Source organism: Procambarus clarkii, unplaced genomic scaffold (assembly GCF_040958095.1).
Source record: "Procambarus clarkii isolate CNS0578487 unplaced genomic scaffold, FALCON_Pclarkii_2.0 HiC_scaffold_141, whole genome shotgun sequence".
Lineage (NCBI taxonomy): Eukaryota > Metazoa > Arthropoda > Malacostraca > Decapoda > Cambaridae > Procambarus > Procambarus clarkii.
Genome location: NW_027189174.1, coordinates 753476 through 768497, shown reverse-complemented (window position 1 = coordinate 768497; position 15022 = coordinate 753476). Strand labels below are relative to the sequence as shown.

Here is a 15022-nt window from a genome sequence, read left to right as displayed (position 1 = left end):
CAACACGCTGTCAACAAATTCAAGTTAAGTGTTCTGCCGAAACCCATTTATCTTTCATTTATGGCCATTAATGTCAGTGGATATAGGGTGAGCCATTTAGAGCATGAGTTCGCCTCATACTAAAGGTAATTAAGCCTAGGTCTGTATGGTTCCATGTACAGTGTTTTCTCTGATATAGCTGTCATATATTAGGATTCTGGCTTCACAGCTAGCGCCCTTTTGACAGGTCAAGACGAGGAAGCATGCTTTGTGTACCAGTTACTGGGTGATGGACGCTACCTCACACGAGGGAAAATGTGGTGTCTACATCCTGGTTATACCTGGTGGACTAAGGCCTGCTGTACAATAAGATAAGGAACCTCTTCAATGTATGTAGTCTAATACTGTAGTTTGATTGGCTGCATATATATAAATTCAATTAATATAAACCTCCCCTAATGTGTAGAAGATCGATTTGTGAGATTATGAGATTATTGCAGAAATACAGTCCACTTATCATTATACAAATTGCTATCGAAGTATACAAATTAACGTAAATATAAATTCATATAAATTAAATATAAATCTCACAGGTCGGTTCCCTCACCCCTCCCAGATGATACCTTGTGTTCAGCCTCCTGCTCCCTTCGCCTAATTTCAACACCATAGTGATGAAATTTCATCATCATAGTATATCCACGTGTTTGCTGTAGAAGCTGTGTCACCCCCCGGATGAACACTGTTGTGTTAGCCTGCCTGTGACGTGGCAGAACCTGGAATTGTCGTACCCGGGGCTGACTGGTGGAGAAGACTAGCCACTGGGGTGTTGTGGTGAGGAGAGTGATCAGCGGTATCACACGAGGCTCCTGCCTAGGGCTCGCAACCCTAGTATCGGTCGTGGAGTGGCCTACGCAGCAGAGCTGATTGGAACCTGCCAGCTACAGGCTGGATTTGTGGTTGAAGGCCTCCACGACGGTGCACCCAGTGGGACTGTGATTTGGCTGGCCTGTGGCCAGGGTAGATTCGTCTAGAGAATCTAAGGATTCATCGTGAGGCCACGAGAAGAGGACCAGGGCTACTCATCGTGAGCACCGTGGGGCATCCCGTGTCTTCGGAGGAAGACGAGTTATTGTAAAGTGTAGTAATAGCAACCCCACGTGTGACTGTGATATATTTATTTATGGTGGTGGTAGCAATATATATTTAATTTTGTGTATTTGTATCCCTTCCCCTTTAATTTACTTGTGTTACGGAACACACCCCTTGAAAGCCACTACTAACTTGGGGCCGGATACCCAAATTTTAATAACATCAGAGAAAGAACCCAGTTGCGACCCAATAGGGCCGTAACAACACCGCCCAGTAGTATTAGCGATAACTGTTACTCACCGTAGCCCTGTGGGTCTTCATTCAATCCTCGCGGCGCCACTGTACGCCTGGAGAGTATCCCAGTCGATCCCCGGCCGGCCTCTTTATCCAGAGATGACCGAGAACACGGTTTGCTCTCTCAACCATGTGCCCACCCCGACAAGGGCTCTTACTACTAACCACAAGGTCGCCAACTGGTGTTTCCCATGTCCAGTAACACGTCAGTGGTATTGTGGAATTGTGGAAACAGTGGCAAGAGCACACTCAACGGATCTGATATCAGGCAGGTATTTATTTCTACCACTATCTCCTTTCAAGTATTATATAGCCACAAGAAATATGGAGGGGATGATACAAACGCAAAGGTATTTTGTATTTTACTTAAAACTCAAGATATCATATTCTTATATCAACAAGCAAACAGCTAGTACATGAAAAAGTCGCTCGCTCTCCACATATAATCAGGAACACACCAAGATGGCAATGCTCCCCCTCACGTCAACGTCTAAATCAGCTGGGCGACTCCCCCCCCTCACTGCGTGATCTCTTACTGCGCTTGTTTGTTGGCGTTAGGCGCCTATTTCTTTAAATTCTCAAGAATCACTATATGTTCAAATAACACAATATTTGCGACAATGGCAATAGAACGCAAATGAATCACTGCACTGATCTTGAGCTCAATCAAACATTTCTATATTAATGAACATAATTCACTATCATGGCATAACACACTGTACTTCATATAATGATAACGAATGCAACAAGATATAATACTGGAGTTCTCAGTAATTCCTTTCGTAGGCGAATATTCAATTGATCACTGCACACATGAAAAATTATTCAACACACAAGCATAAATATATATAGATAAATCATAGATATCAATAATAGTAATAATATAAATACTGGGCACATAGCCTAACACCAATAACTGGTACACTTATATATATATATATATATATATTCTCTCTTTAAATTATCATATTAAAGTCACATGAAAGAAATTATCGACACAGTAAATTCTTCAATCATTCCAGGTGCCTGCACACACCACATATATATAAATATCGTGAGAGCTCTATACAGCCTCACTCTGCACAACTGTGCCTTACTGTGACATAGACCTAGGTGAGACTTGCTCACGACATGAAAGATACTCTGGCTAAATATATATATATAGCTGACTAAAGGGGAATTGGGAGGGAAACTAGAATCACCTACTTCCACCTATCCTCCGGTGAGAGTTGAATTGTAGCTCCTGGTACAGGCTCTCGCCTCGTGTAGGGAATGCCCCCACACAAACAAAAGGCCCCAAAATCTGTTGGTATTACAAATGGGCTACCTGTAAGCATGGGGGATTCGGGAAGAATAAATGGAACATGTACATACGATCACCCTAGAAAGTGCAGGAACCTCCTCAATACAGGTAAATGTACCAAAAGTTGTGAATTCTTTCACCCAGAAATTTGCAAGAACTCTTTGGACAGGAAAAGAGTGCTTCAATGCTGAATGTCCAGCTTTTCATATAAGAGGTACCAGGCGAATAAAACAGACAGACTACCACTATGAAAACAGCCACTACTCCATCGACCGGGATAATTTTTTAGCAACAGGAGAAGAATGGCTAAAAATGACCAGACTCTACCACCAACTCGGTCAAATGCTAGAGAGGACGCAAACACAGTGGCCTCCTTACCAGAACCTCAGATATTAACACCAAGTAAAGCATCCAGCACTTCCACTAACACGATAACATCATTTATATTTGCCAACATCCAGGGTATAAAAACACGCAAATCCAACAAAGTTCACTTTATAGATGGTCTCCTTCATGAGGCAAATGCAGTGTTTGCAGCCCTAACGGAAACTCTCACAAAGGACTACCTTGATGGTGAAATATGGATCTCAGAATACAATCTCTTCAGATGTGATAGGAAACACCGGCTTCAGGGTGGGGTCAGCCTCTACATCAAAGACACACTCATCTGTACTGAGCTGCTAAACACCTCAAATGATAAGGTGGAAGTGCTGATAGTCAAAATAGAGATCCTAAATGTAGTTGTTGTCCTTGTATATAAGTCGCCAGAGGCAAACCCTCAGCAGTTTAAAGACCAACTAATGAAAATAGAGCACTGCTTGGAAAACCTCGCAAATCCAGCTCCGAACATCATCCTGCTTGGGGACTTCAACCTACGGCACCTGAAATGGAAGCACCTGGCTAATACAGTAATATCAGAAAGAATACCAAGAAGTAGCCTAAATGAACAGGCACATGCAAATGACCTGCTACGGATGTGCGATAGGTTTGCCTTAAACCAGCAAATAGTAGAACCAACTAGGAAGGAGAACACGCTGGACCTCATTTACACTAATAATGATGAGTTGATCGGGAACATAATGATTACAAATACCTGTTACTCAGATCACAACTTAATTGAAGTTCTGACAACCATGGAGAATGGACCTTCAAAACCAGTCCAGATTCCCGGTGGAGGAGATTTCAGCAAATTCAACTTCAATAATAAACAGATAAACTGGGAGCAAATAAACCAGGACTTCACAGAAATAAACTGGGAAGAACAGCTAGAAAATGCAAACCTGAACCAGTGCCTGGAAAAAATAAGCTCAGTAGCACTAGAAATATGTTCAAACCGCATACCCCTAAGAAAAAAGAGAAAGAGATGCAGATTGGAACGGGAACGTCGTTCCCTATATAGGCGAAGAAAACGAATCGCGGAACAACTTGAGAGTCGCACCCTATCTCAAGAACGGCGAAAGTTAGGTAGAGAAATAGAAACAATTGAACTCACACTACAAGAATCATACAAAACCCAGGAGAGGCAAAGAGAGCAAAAGGCCATCAGTGAAATAGAGAGAAATCCAAAATATTTTTTCCCCTATGCAAAATCAAGATAAAAAACCACATCTAGTATCGGGCCCCTGCGAAAGGGAGATGGGACTTTCACCGATGACAACAAAGAAATGAGCAAATTACTGAGGAAGCAGTACAACTCTGTTTTCAGCGAGCCATTATATGCACTAAAGATTGATAACCCAAATGAATTATTCATGGATATGATACCAACATCAAATAAATCATATACCAGACGTCGCCCTATCCCCACTAGATTTTGAACAAGCCATAAACAGTATGCCTATGCACTCCGCACCAGGCCCGGATTCTTGGAACTCCATATTCATCAAGAACTGTAAAAAACCACTATTGCAGGCCCTTCACATTCTGTGGAGACAAAGCCTAGATACTGGCGTTATCCCTGACATACTAAAAACAGCAGAGATAGCACCACTCCATAAAGGAGGAAATAAGGCAGAGGCAAAAAATTACAGACCGATAGCACTAACATCGCACATCATAAAAATTTTTGAGAGTGCGCTAAGAAGATCACAAAATACATGGAATCACAGCATCTCCATAACCCCGGACAACATGGTTTCAGAACAGGGCGCTCTTGCCTGTCGCAGTTGCTGGACCACTATGATATGGCATTAGATGCTATGGAAGACAAACAAAATGCTGATGTAATTTACACAGATTTCGCAAAAGCCTTTGATAAATGTGACCATGGTGTTATTGCACATAAAATGTGTTCAAAAGGAATTAACAGGAAAATAGGCATATGGATCTACAATTTCCTGACTAACAGAACCCAATGTGTAATAGTCAACAAAATAAAATCCAGCCCATCAACCGTGAAGAGCTCAGTCCCCCAGGGTACTGTGCTTGCTCCAGTACTTTTACTCATCCTCATATCGGACATAGACCAGAACACAACCTATAGCACTGTATCATCCTTTGTGATGACACTAGGATTTTCGTGAGAGTTGGCAACATAGAGGACACGGCAAACCTCCAATCAGATGTAGATCAGGTCTTTCTATGGGCTACAGAAAATAATATGGTGTTTAACGAGGATAAGTTCCAGCTCATGCGCTACGGAAAAATTGAAAATATAAAAACAGAAACCACGTACAAAACTCAGGCAAATCATAACATAGAACGAAAAGGCAATGTAAAGGATCTGGGTGTACTCATGTCGGAAGACCTTACCTTTAAAGAACACAATAAAGTAGCCGTCACAACTGCAAGAAAAATGACAGGTTGGATAACAAGAACTTTTCACACTAGAGATGCTATACCGATGATGATACTTTTCAAAACGCTTGTGCTCTCTAGAGTGGAGTACTGCTGCACAATGACAGCCCCTTTCAAAGCTGGAGAAATTGCTGACCTGGAGAGCGTGCAGAGATCCTTTACTGCTAGAATCCTCTCAGTAAAACATCTAAATTACTGGGACCGACTAAAGAGCCTAAATCTGTACTCCCTTGAGCGCAGGCGGGAGAGATACATAATAATTTACACGTGGAAAATAATTGAGGGGCTGGTCCCAAACCTGCACACAGAAATAACATCACATGTGACCAGGAGGCATGGCAGGATGTGCAGAATACCCCCGTTGAAAAGCAGAGGTGCAACAGGTACTCTGAGAGAGAACTATCAACATCAGAGGCCCGCAACTGTTCAACACGCTTCCACTACACATAAGGGGCATAACTGGCCGACCCCTCACTGTGTCCAAGAGAGAACTGGATAAGCACCTCCAAAGGATACCTGATCAACCAGGCTGTGACTCATACGTCAGGCTGCGAGCAGCCGCGTCCAACAGCCTGGTTGATCAGTCCAGCAACCAGGAGGCCTGGTCAACGACTGTGCCGCGGGGACACTAAGCCCCGAAAGCACCTCAAGGTAACCTCAAGGTAAGGTAACACACACAATGTTGTGTCCTCCAGGAACTCACTCAACGTTCCAAAATAAACGCGTCGTCTCCGTGTTCTGTCCTCTGCAGGTCCGTGCTCCTCCACAACGTCTTGTAGGGTTGGAGTCGGTCTCCCGGCCGTCGACTTCTCCCAGCTACGGCTAACAACCTACTTCTCGGCTGCAGTCGTCCGGATTCCCAATTAGTTTCTTCTTTCACTGCTTCATGGTGGATTGGCCCAGCCGCTACGTCGTCACTGTGAAGCTATCAGACGTCCCAGACGACACTGCCTAGACTTAACCTGCACAGCACCTGACCCTGGAGCACTTGATGCTCAATATTCCGTCAATTCACTCTTCGGTCCACACATGGAATGAAGGAAGACCTCTCGGCGTACTTGCAGACTACGGGTGACGCGTAAGATCCACGGGATCGGGGTACAACTGTCAAACTGACAGGACCAACCTTCACACATCCGTCCACCTTGACGTTTCGTGTCAGACTGATTCCCTCACGGAGGATCGGCCCAGCCACTACGTCATCACTGTGAAGCTATCAGACGTCCCATACGTCACTGCCTAGACTTCACCTGCACAACACCTGTCCCGGGAGCACTTGTTGCTCAATATTCCATCAATTCCCTCTCTGGTCAAACACATGAACGAAGGAAGACCCCACAGGTGCTGGCAGACCACTGGTGATGCGTAACTCCTCCAGAGATGGGGTAAACTATCCAACTGACAGGACCCCCCCAGCACACGTCCGACCTCCTTGGTGTGCTATCTCAGACTGGTGGCGCCAGAGTGGCGGGATGACCGGACCCCCCCTGCCTTCGTGACATCATATTTGCCACGGGAGGTTTTCATTGGCTCCCTGTCCCACGTCGCTGTCGGTGACCAATCTGGTGTCACTGACGTCACACAGTTTTGGCAACAAAACAGAGGGGCCAGCGCCATATTGGCTCCCTAAAGGGCCTATACCACAGGCCAAAATACTCTTCTTTTACGAATTTCTCGCCAACGCGAGAACATTACACTCCCCCACATATATCAAACTGCTGCCCGTAATGAACAGAACGCTTGGGCAAAGTGGATATGACTCTTACAGCAGGCGTGGGAGAAATATCAGGGGGGGAACGCTGTCACAATATGTGTGTGTGTGTGTATGTATATGAATGTGTGTAAAGTATATATGGAAGCTGATCAGAATTACATTTCACCTTTGTAAATGCACATTACTGCCAAAATGCCAAAACATTCTGGCCAAAGGAGGAGCAAGGTCGGGGCCTAATGCAGCGGAGGCTGCAGAGCCTGGTCTTCCAACATGGACCGACTCAGGGGCTTGGTTGCCAACCCCACGAGCCTGAGAAGGTAAAGGAGAAACAAAATTTAACATGAGGACGAAAAAGAAACATTCATTCACAAATGTGCCCCCACACCTACCATGGAGGCACAGTTAGAGGCAGGACACCCAACAAGAAGCTATTGCTGATCATACCGTGGCCTCCTAGGGCTGTGTCGTGAGTATACGCCCCACAAACGCCACCTTAAGAACCGTCAGTCTGTCGAGATCGTGTTCAGTGATGAAAGGAGGATTGACAATAAAAGGTTCCCCTCGCTCTCGACTTTGGGTACTACAGTTCTACGGGTGCAAGAGTATGCCTCCTCAAGCACCCAGGCGTCAAAATAGAAGAAGTCCAAAGGAATAAACAAAACAAGCAAAACGTCGGCAAGAAACAACAAGCAGATAGGAGAAGAGGGGGGGAGAAAAACGAAACAGAAGGGAAAGGAAAAGTTGTTCAGCACAATTAGAGAGGATAGCAGCAGGAGCACAAGGCTACAAAAGGGCAGAGGAGTGTCCCAAGGAGCATTACACTCCAGCAGCCGCCCACTAAGCCCCCCTCATGGCATCAATGAGCTGAACAAGGAGGGGGGGTGGGGAGGCAGAAGAGTAAGCAGGACAGCCATAATTGCATTTAGACAGCATGAGAAAGGAATGTAAAGAGAGCAGCATGCGCCTTTCAGCTCCCTAGGAAGTATGGGACAAGACCTTAAGTAAGTTAAGGGCTTTGAAGCATTCAACTCGAAGGTAAGAGATAAGGGGTGATTAAGACAAGCAAATATCAAAGATTAACCCAAAAAGTTTAACAGAATCCTTTATAAAAGAGGATTACTATAAAGAGGACAAAGTGGGGTCGAAGAACGACCTGCTTCCGAGTAAAGGTCATAGCACAAGTCTTAGTTGGAGAGAACTTGAAGCCATGATTGGTGGACCAGGACGACATGGCATCAATCGCAAGTTGAAGCCGCCATTGGAGAAAAGGCGAGTCATCACCTAGACAGCAGAGGGTAAGATCATCAACATAAGAGATCCGAGAAAATGCCAGAGGGATGGGAGGAAAGAAGACCATTGAGGGTTACCAGGAAAATAGTACTGCTCAGAACACAACCTTGAGGTACACCTTCATATTGCTGAAAAGAGGCAGAGAGGTTCCCTTAGAATCTCATTCTAAGGGAACGACAAGAGAGGAAGATCTTGAGTTAGAGAGGGAGATTGCCATCAAGGCCAAAAGAACAGAGTTGGAACAGAATGTGGTATCTCCAGGTGGTGTCATACGCCTTTTCCAGGTCAAAAAGGACTGCAACCATGAAGGTCTTCACAGCAAAGGTAGTACAAACATAGACCTCTAAGTTCAGGAGGACATCAGTCATGCAGCAACACTTGCGAAAGCCAAATTGAGAAGGAGAGAGAGGGTTCCAAGAACCATATCAGACAGACACTGACCATACATTTAAAGAGGTTGCAGACACAACTCGTTAAAGCAATGGAGCGAAAGTCTTTAGGGAATGACCACTGAGAACTAGGTTTTCAAATAGGAAGAATAACCCCCTCAAGTCAGTCCTCGGGAACTGAAGACAACTCCCAGACACTGTTATAAACATTCAGTAAATACTGAAATATGTATGGAGGGAGATGTCAAAGTATTACATAATGAATATCACCTGTACCCGCCGCTGTAGAACCACAGAAGGCCAGGGCAGACTGGAGTTCTGAGAGAGAGAGAGAGGAGCGTTATAGAGAAGATGAAGAGGTGTTTGAAAATCTAAGTGACAAGATTCAAGAAGAGGCTTAAGAGTAAGGAAAGGCGGAAGATGAGAATCGGAGCTAACAGTTGAAAAGTGTGAACCCAGTTCGGTTTTGACCGAGACCGGATCTGCCACAATAGAACCACAGAGGTGAAGAACTGGCAAGACATCTGGAAAAAACTTACCCACTACCTTGCAGATTTCCTCCCAGATCAGGGGCAGAGGGGTGTTAGACATAATAGTGGATATGAAAGATCTCCAACTCTCACTCTTAGTCGTACAGATGGCCCTACGGGCCACCACACTTGACTTCTGGCGCAAAAGCAAAGAATCAGGCGTCCATCAACAACGGTGTTTCTTCCAGGCTGCAGGCTTACAGTGGACAGCCTGAGCACAGGGAGCATTCGACCAGGAACACACTTCAGTGCGCCCCAGGAGGTAGAGCGAGGAACAGAGCTGAGGGCAGCATCAAAAACTGTGTCATGAAAGGAGGAGGGGGGCTCGGGAAAGAGGAAAATCAGAGAGGTCGGAACGAGTAACACAAAGGTAAAGAGGTTCCAAACAGCCTTGTCAAACTTCCACCTAGGGAAAGAGAGGGGAGGGTGAGAAGAAAAGTGAGAAGGATGGGGAAAAGGTCACTGTTATGTAGGTCATCAAGAACCCACCAGGTGAAGTCCATATAAAGAGAAGATGAGCAGAAAGTTCAATACAGGAAATGGTGGGAATCAACATGAGTGGGTTCACCAGAATTCACTAGTTATAAAGGAAGAGAAGTGAGCACAAATGGTTCAAGAAGGCGTCCCCGAATGTTTGTCAGAATATCTCCCCAGAGGGTATGCTGACAGTTAAAATCATCCAAAAGGAGCACAGGCTCTGGTAAAGAGTCCAACAAGTGTTTAGGATCATGAAGAGAAAGCGTAAAATTTGAGGGGAAATAAACGAAACAGACTGTATACCATTTACTCACAAAGATACAGACCACAAAACACTGAATGGGTGACTGAAAAAGTTGAGGGATGAAGGGAATATCAAGACAGATCAAGAGAGCAGTAGAGTTATGCGCAGTAAAAGCTGGAGGGAAAAAGAGAAAGTAATAACCACGCCAAGTAAGTTTTATTGTTTTCTTTTGGGAGGGAGGTCTTTGGTTGTTCTACCTCTTCCCCTCACTTCATTACACACACAAATTACAATAGCGTGATGCTTCAATGAACAAATCCACAAGGGCTGTGACGAGGATTCGAACCTACGTCAGAAGAGGTAGAACGGCCTATTGACATAGCTAGAGTGCATGGAGGGAGCTGTGTAAAGCCCTGGTTTGTGTCTCGGAGACGCTGCAGGATTCAAGTAAGTTCAGTAAAACTTCTGGTTTCAACTCTTTTTTACCATGTCGTAGCTCAGTCGATAAGGCAGCGTCTGGGATGATCTCGGACATAGGTTCAAATCCTCGTCATGGTCCTTGTGGATTTGTTCATTGATGCATCACGCTATTGTGATTTCTGTGTGTTTTTGACAATATTCAAATGACTCTTATGCTGTATGAATCCTAATGTGCGTTATTAGATTCAATTTTTGTGAAAAGTCTTTTTGACACTCTGAACAGTGATATGGTTTCTCTCCTGTATGAATCCTCATGTGTGTTATTAGATTTGATTTTCGAGTAAAGTTTTTTTGACATACTGAACAGTGATATGCATTCTCTCCTGTATGAATCCTCATGTGTGTTATTAGAGATAATTTGTGTGAAAAGTCTTTTTTACATACTGAACAGTGATATGGTTTCTCTCCTGTATGAATCCTCATGTGTGTTATTAGACTTGATTTAAGTGAAAAATCTTTTTGACATTCTGAACAGTGATATGGTTTCTCTCCTGTATGAATCCTCATGTGTGTTATATCCGATTTTTGAGTAAAGTTTTTTTGACATACTGAACAGTGATATGGTTTCTCTCCTGTATGAATCCTCATGTGTGTTATTAGAGATAATTTGTGTGAAAAGTCTTTTTGACATACTGAACAGTGATATGGTTTCTCTCCTGTATGAATCCTCATGTGTGTTATTAGATTTGATTTAAATGAAAAATCTTTTTGACATTCTGAACAGTGATATGGTTTCTCTCCTGTATGAATCCTCATGTGTGTTATTATATCCGATTTTCGTGAAAAGTCTTTTTGACACACTGAACAGTGATATGGTTTCTCTCCTGTATGAATCCTCATGTGTGTTATTATATCCGATTTTCGTGAAAAATCTTTTTGACATTCTGAACAGTGATATGGTTTCTCTCCTGTATGAATCCTCATGTGTGTTATTAGATTTGATTTTCGAGTAAAGTTTTTTTGACATACTGAACAGTGATATGCATTCTCTCCTGTATGAATCCTCATGTGTGTTATTAGATTTGATTTAACTGAAAAATCTTTTTGACATTCTGAACAGTGATATGGTTTCTCTCCTGTATGAATCCTTGTGTGTGTGTTATTAGCCATAATTTATTTTTAAAGTCTTTCAGACACATTCTACAGTGATATGACTTTTCTCCTGAATGGTCACTTATATAAATTTTGATATTTTTGAAAGTAGTTAAGACAATGTATTTACTTTTTTTCTCTAAATGTTTTGTATGCTATTATGCGAGATGTTTTCATAATATAATTTTGAACATTCAACACTGATGACATTTTTCTTTTGAATAAATATTTGTACAGTTTTCTTGATTGTATAAACCTTTACAGCTATTTGATCCAAAAAGCAAGTATTATCTAATGAAATATTATACATTTCATTAGTTAAGTCTTGTAGACAATTATTACTAGTATTTGTCTCCTTTATAAATTGTTGTGTTCTTTATAAATCTTAGTAATATATTTGATATATTTTAAATGCATGAGCTTTTATTTATTACTAAAGCAAATATTGTTAAGAGATGCCAAAAACACTTGGACTGTCGGATACATAAATAATTCAACTACATAGCAATCAGTATAGAGTAACCAGAATAGAGCACACAGGTTATAGTGTTAACTCTGTTGTCAACAGATGGCACTCAATATCAGATAAGCAATTGGAATAATCTAATTAACTTTTGTAGGAATATAAAGCAATTTAATTACTTGTCAAAGACACAAGAGAATGGAAAAAAGTTACAATATGTAAACCACTGGTATTATTCATAAATAGTAAGATAATATTGTGCTTATTATATTATAAAATGTGCTAGACATAAAATATACTGTACAATATTTCCTGTGAATCAGCAAGTGTAAAAGCAAACATACAAAACTACGTCTCCACATGCGTTCACCAGCAGGAAAGTTAGTGTCCGTGTATAACTTTGTAAACATTACAAACAAATCCTGTGGCAATTTTTTTTTTAAGATTTAGCAAAATGTCTTTGCATAGGAAAACTAAATATATTATAAATTTATTTATAATTATACTGTTTTATCATACTGTACATACAGCAACAGCAGAGAGGGATGGTTTATTATAAATACAGCCACAGTATTAAGATGTTTCACTACAGAACCTTATTACAAATATGACCACAGAATTTGGGATGTTTAATTATAAACATAACCACAGAACTGATGGATGTCTTATTATAAATATAACCACAGCACAAGAGTCAGGTACAGTGGACCCTCATGTGGTTTGTCATTTGCAAACATGTACCATGCACATTGTTATTTTTAAATCCCTTATACATTCATGTAAATATGTAAATAAATAAATAAATTCTGAGCATTAAGAACACTGATATATTATCTTATTTGGAGAGCCTTTTGAGCTTAAGAGCAAATTACCTAAGAAAAAATTCATAATTACTATAGAGTATAAAGATTATTTATTTTAAATGCTTTCTCAACATTTACAATGGCTCACATAGGAGAAACAGTATGTAATGTTTTAAAACTTAAAATATATATTAAACTTTTTTATATTAGAACCTGATAATAAAAATAATTAATTTGAAAATCTTAAAATGTTTTCTTGCCAAACAATAGTATTAAAAACAATACTGTACCACATACACAATGAACTAACAAATACTGAGATTTTAAAATTAATGATACACCAAATTTAATTTAAATACACATTTCCTTTGTTACCATAGTGCATGAGATGTTAATAATGCATGACATATTGATAATACATGTAGTCATTCACATGAGTGTGCTGAAGACAGTCTTACCCATCTACATGTAGTATTTCTTACACCATAATGTGTTTCATAATACTGCTGACAACATGTATGCAGTATATCTGACACTGTGTGTGGATGCTGACACTGCAGGTATTATTCAATACCACTGGGTCCTGACACTGCAGGTATTATTCAATGCCACTGGTTTCTGGCACTGCAGGTATTATTCTTCTGGTGACCGTAGGAGCTGTGAAAGAAAGGATTGAGAGATTACCAAGTCGTTTTAAGTCAACAAATACCAAATACAGAATCTTTTAAAGCTAGTAAAGATTTCCCAAATAGGATTTTTTTTTAATAATTCCAATACTATAATGGTTCTTTCTCCAAATAAAACAAAGATATACAGTATAGGTAAAATATATCAGCCAGCAGACTGCTAACAGGTACCAATCCCTGCGCACAGGAATCTTAGCAGATACAGTATATGGAAAATGGCAAACATAATTCCAATCTACAAAAAACCAGCGTTGAATGTAATGAAACGCCATTTTCTGGGTGAGTCCCGGAGGCTCCCCGGAGCTATCCCAGGCTGATATGCTAATGTCAGACTTTGGCATCAGTCATGTGTATGGAGTTCTTAGGCCTACCGGGGACCACGGCCAGAACCGGGCCCCCTCAGAGGCAAGGGGAGCAATGGCCTATAGAAGCCCCCGTGTTAGTGGAAGCATTCTATGTCTGCCATCGACCGGAACAGGCACCCAGAAAGGTAAGCGCCCCAAAACAAACCCCTATTCTGGTTAAAATTGCTACCTAAAACCGAACTAGTGGATAGAACTCCCCAACCGAAAACAAGCAAACTAGTGTGACGTCACACACTGCCGCGCCGCTGTCTGCGCAGCTCCCCCCTCCCCGGGAGGGGGAAGGGGGAGCCCCAGACCCCCCGCGCCGGCTACCCACACCTCAGTTCTTGAGGCTGGATGTCAAAAACGCGAAAAACCGCCGACCGGAGGGAGGGAGGGATGCCGGGGAGCCTCCGGGACTCACCCAGAAAATGGCGTTTCATTACATTCAACGCTGGTTTTCTGGGGGGAGCCCCGTCGGCTCCCCGGAGCTAACTACCCACAGACAGAAAAAGAGGGACTTACCCGGGAGGCGGTCGTCGCTCACCCCTCAACTCGAAGCCGAGACAACTGGCTGCAACCGCCGATCACAAAACATGATGCACCCCCGGCCAGACCAACCAAGCATCAACCACCCATGGACCCCTCCGGAACGCAGCAGTCTCATTCTTCGCCAGAAAAGAAGGAGACGGCTGCAAACGAACAAAACTATCACCACGACCAAAAGAGCAGAAACCCCTGCGCCGGAGGAGAGCATGAAGCTCCCCTACCCGACCCCCAGAGGCCAAAGCCAACAAGAAAAGTGCCTTGGAAAAACAATCCTGGACCGAAGGGGCCACAACGAAACGAGGAGATGAAAGGAAAGCGAGCACTCTGTCCAAAGACCAGGACGGCTCAGGCGACGCATGAGCAGGCCGGAGGTGAAACAATGCACGAGACAGCTTGCGAAACGGCGCAGACGTAACATCGATACAGAAAGCAAGCTGAAGCGGCTCCGCCAGCGCCGCACGATACGAAGCGACAGTGTTAGGCATAAGATGACGGTCCTG

At 42.7% G+C, this 15022-nt stretch overlaps 1 long non-coding RNA gene across 1 annotated transcript in view; it reads right to left on the bottom strand.

Annotated features, from left to right (window-relative positions):
- Window positions 1-1709: 1709 nt before the first annotated feature.
- The window catches only part of LOC138361002 (uncharacterized), a 523679-nt gene continuing 510366 nt past the window's right edge, over window positions 1710-15022 (bottom strand). Inside the window, exon 4 of the long non-coding RNA XR_011226742.1 lies at window positions 1710-13600. This is a non-coding gene — a long non-coding RNA (uncharacterized lncRNA). The remainder of the gene's footprint in view (window positions 13601-15022) is intronic.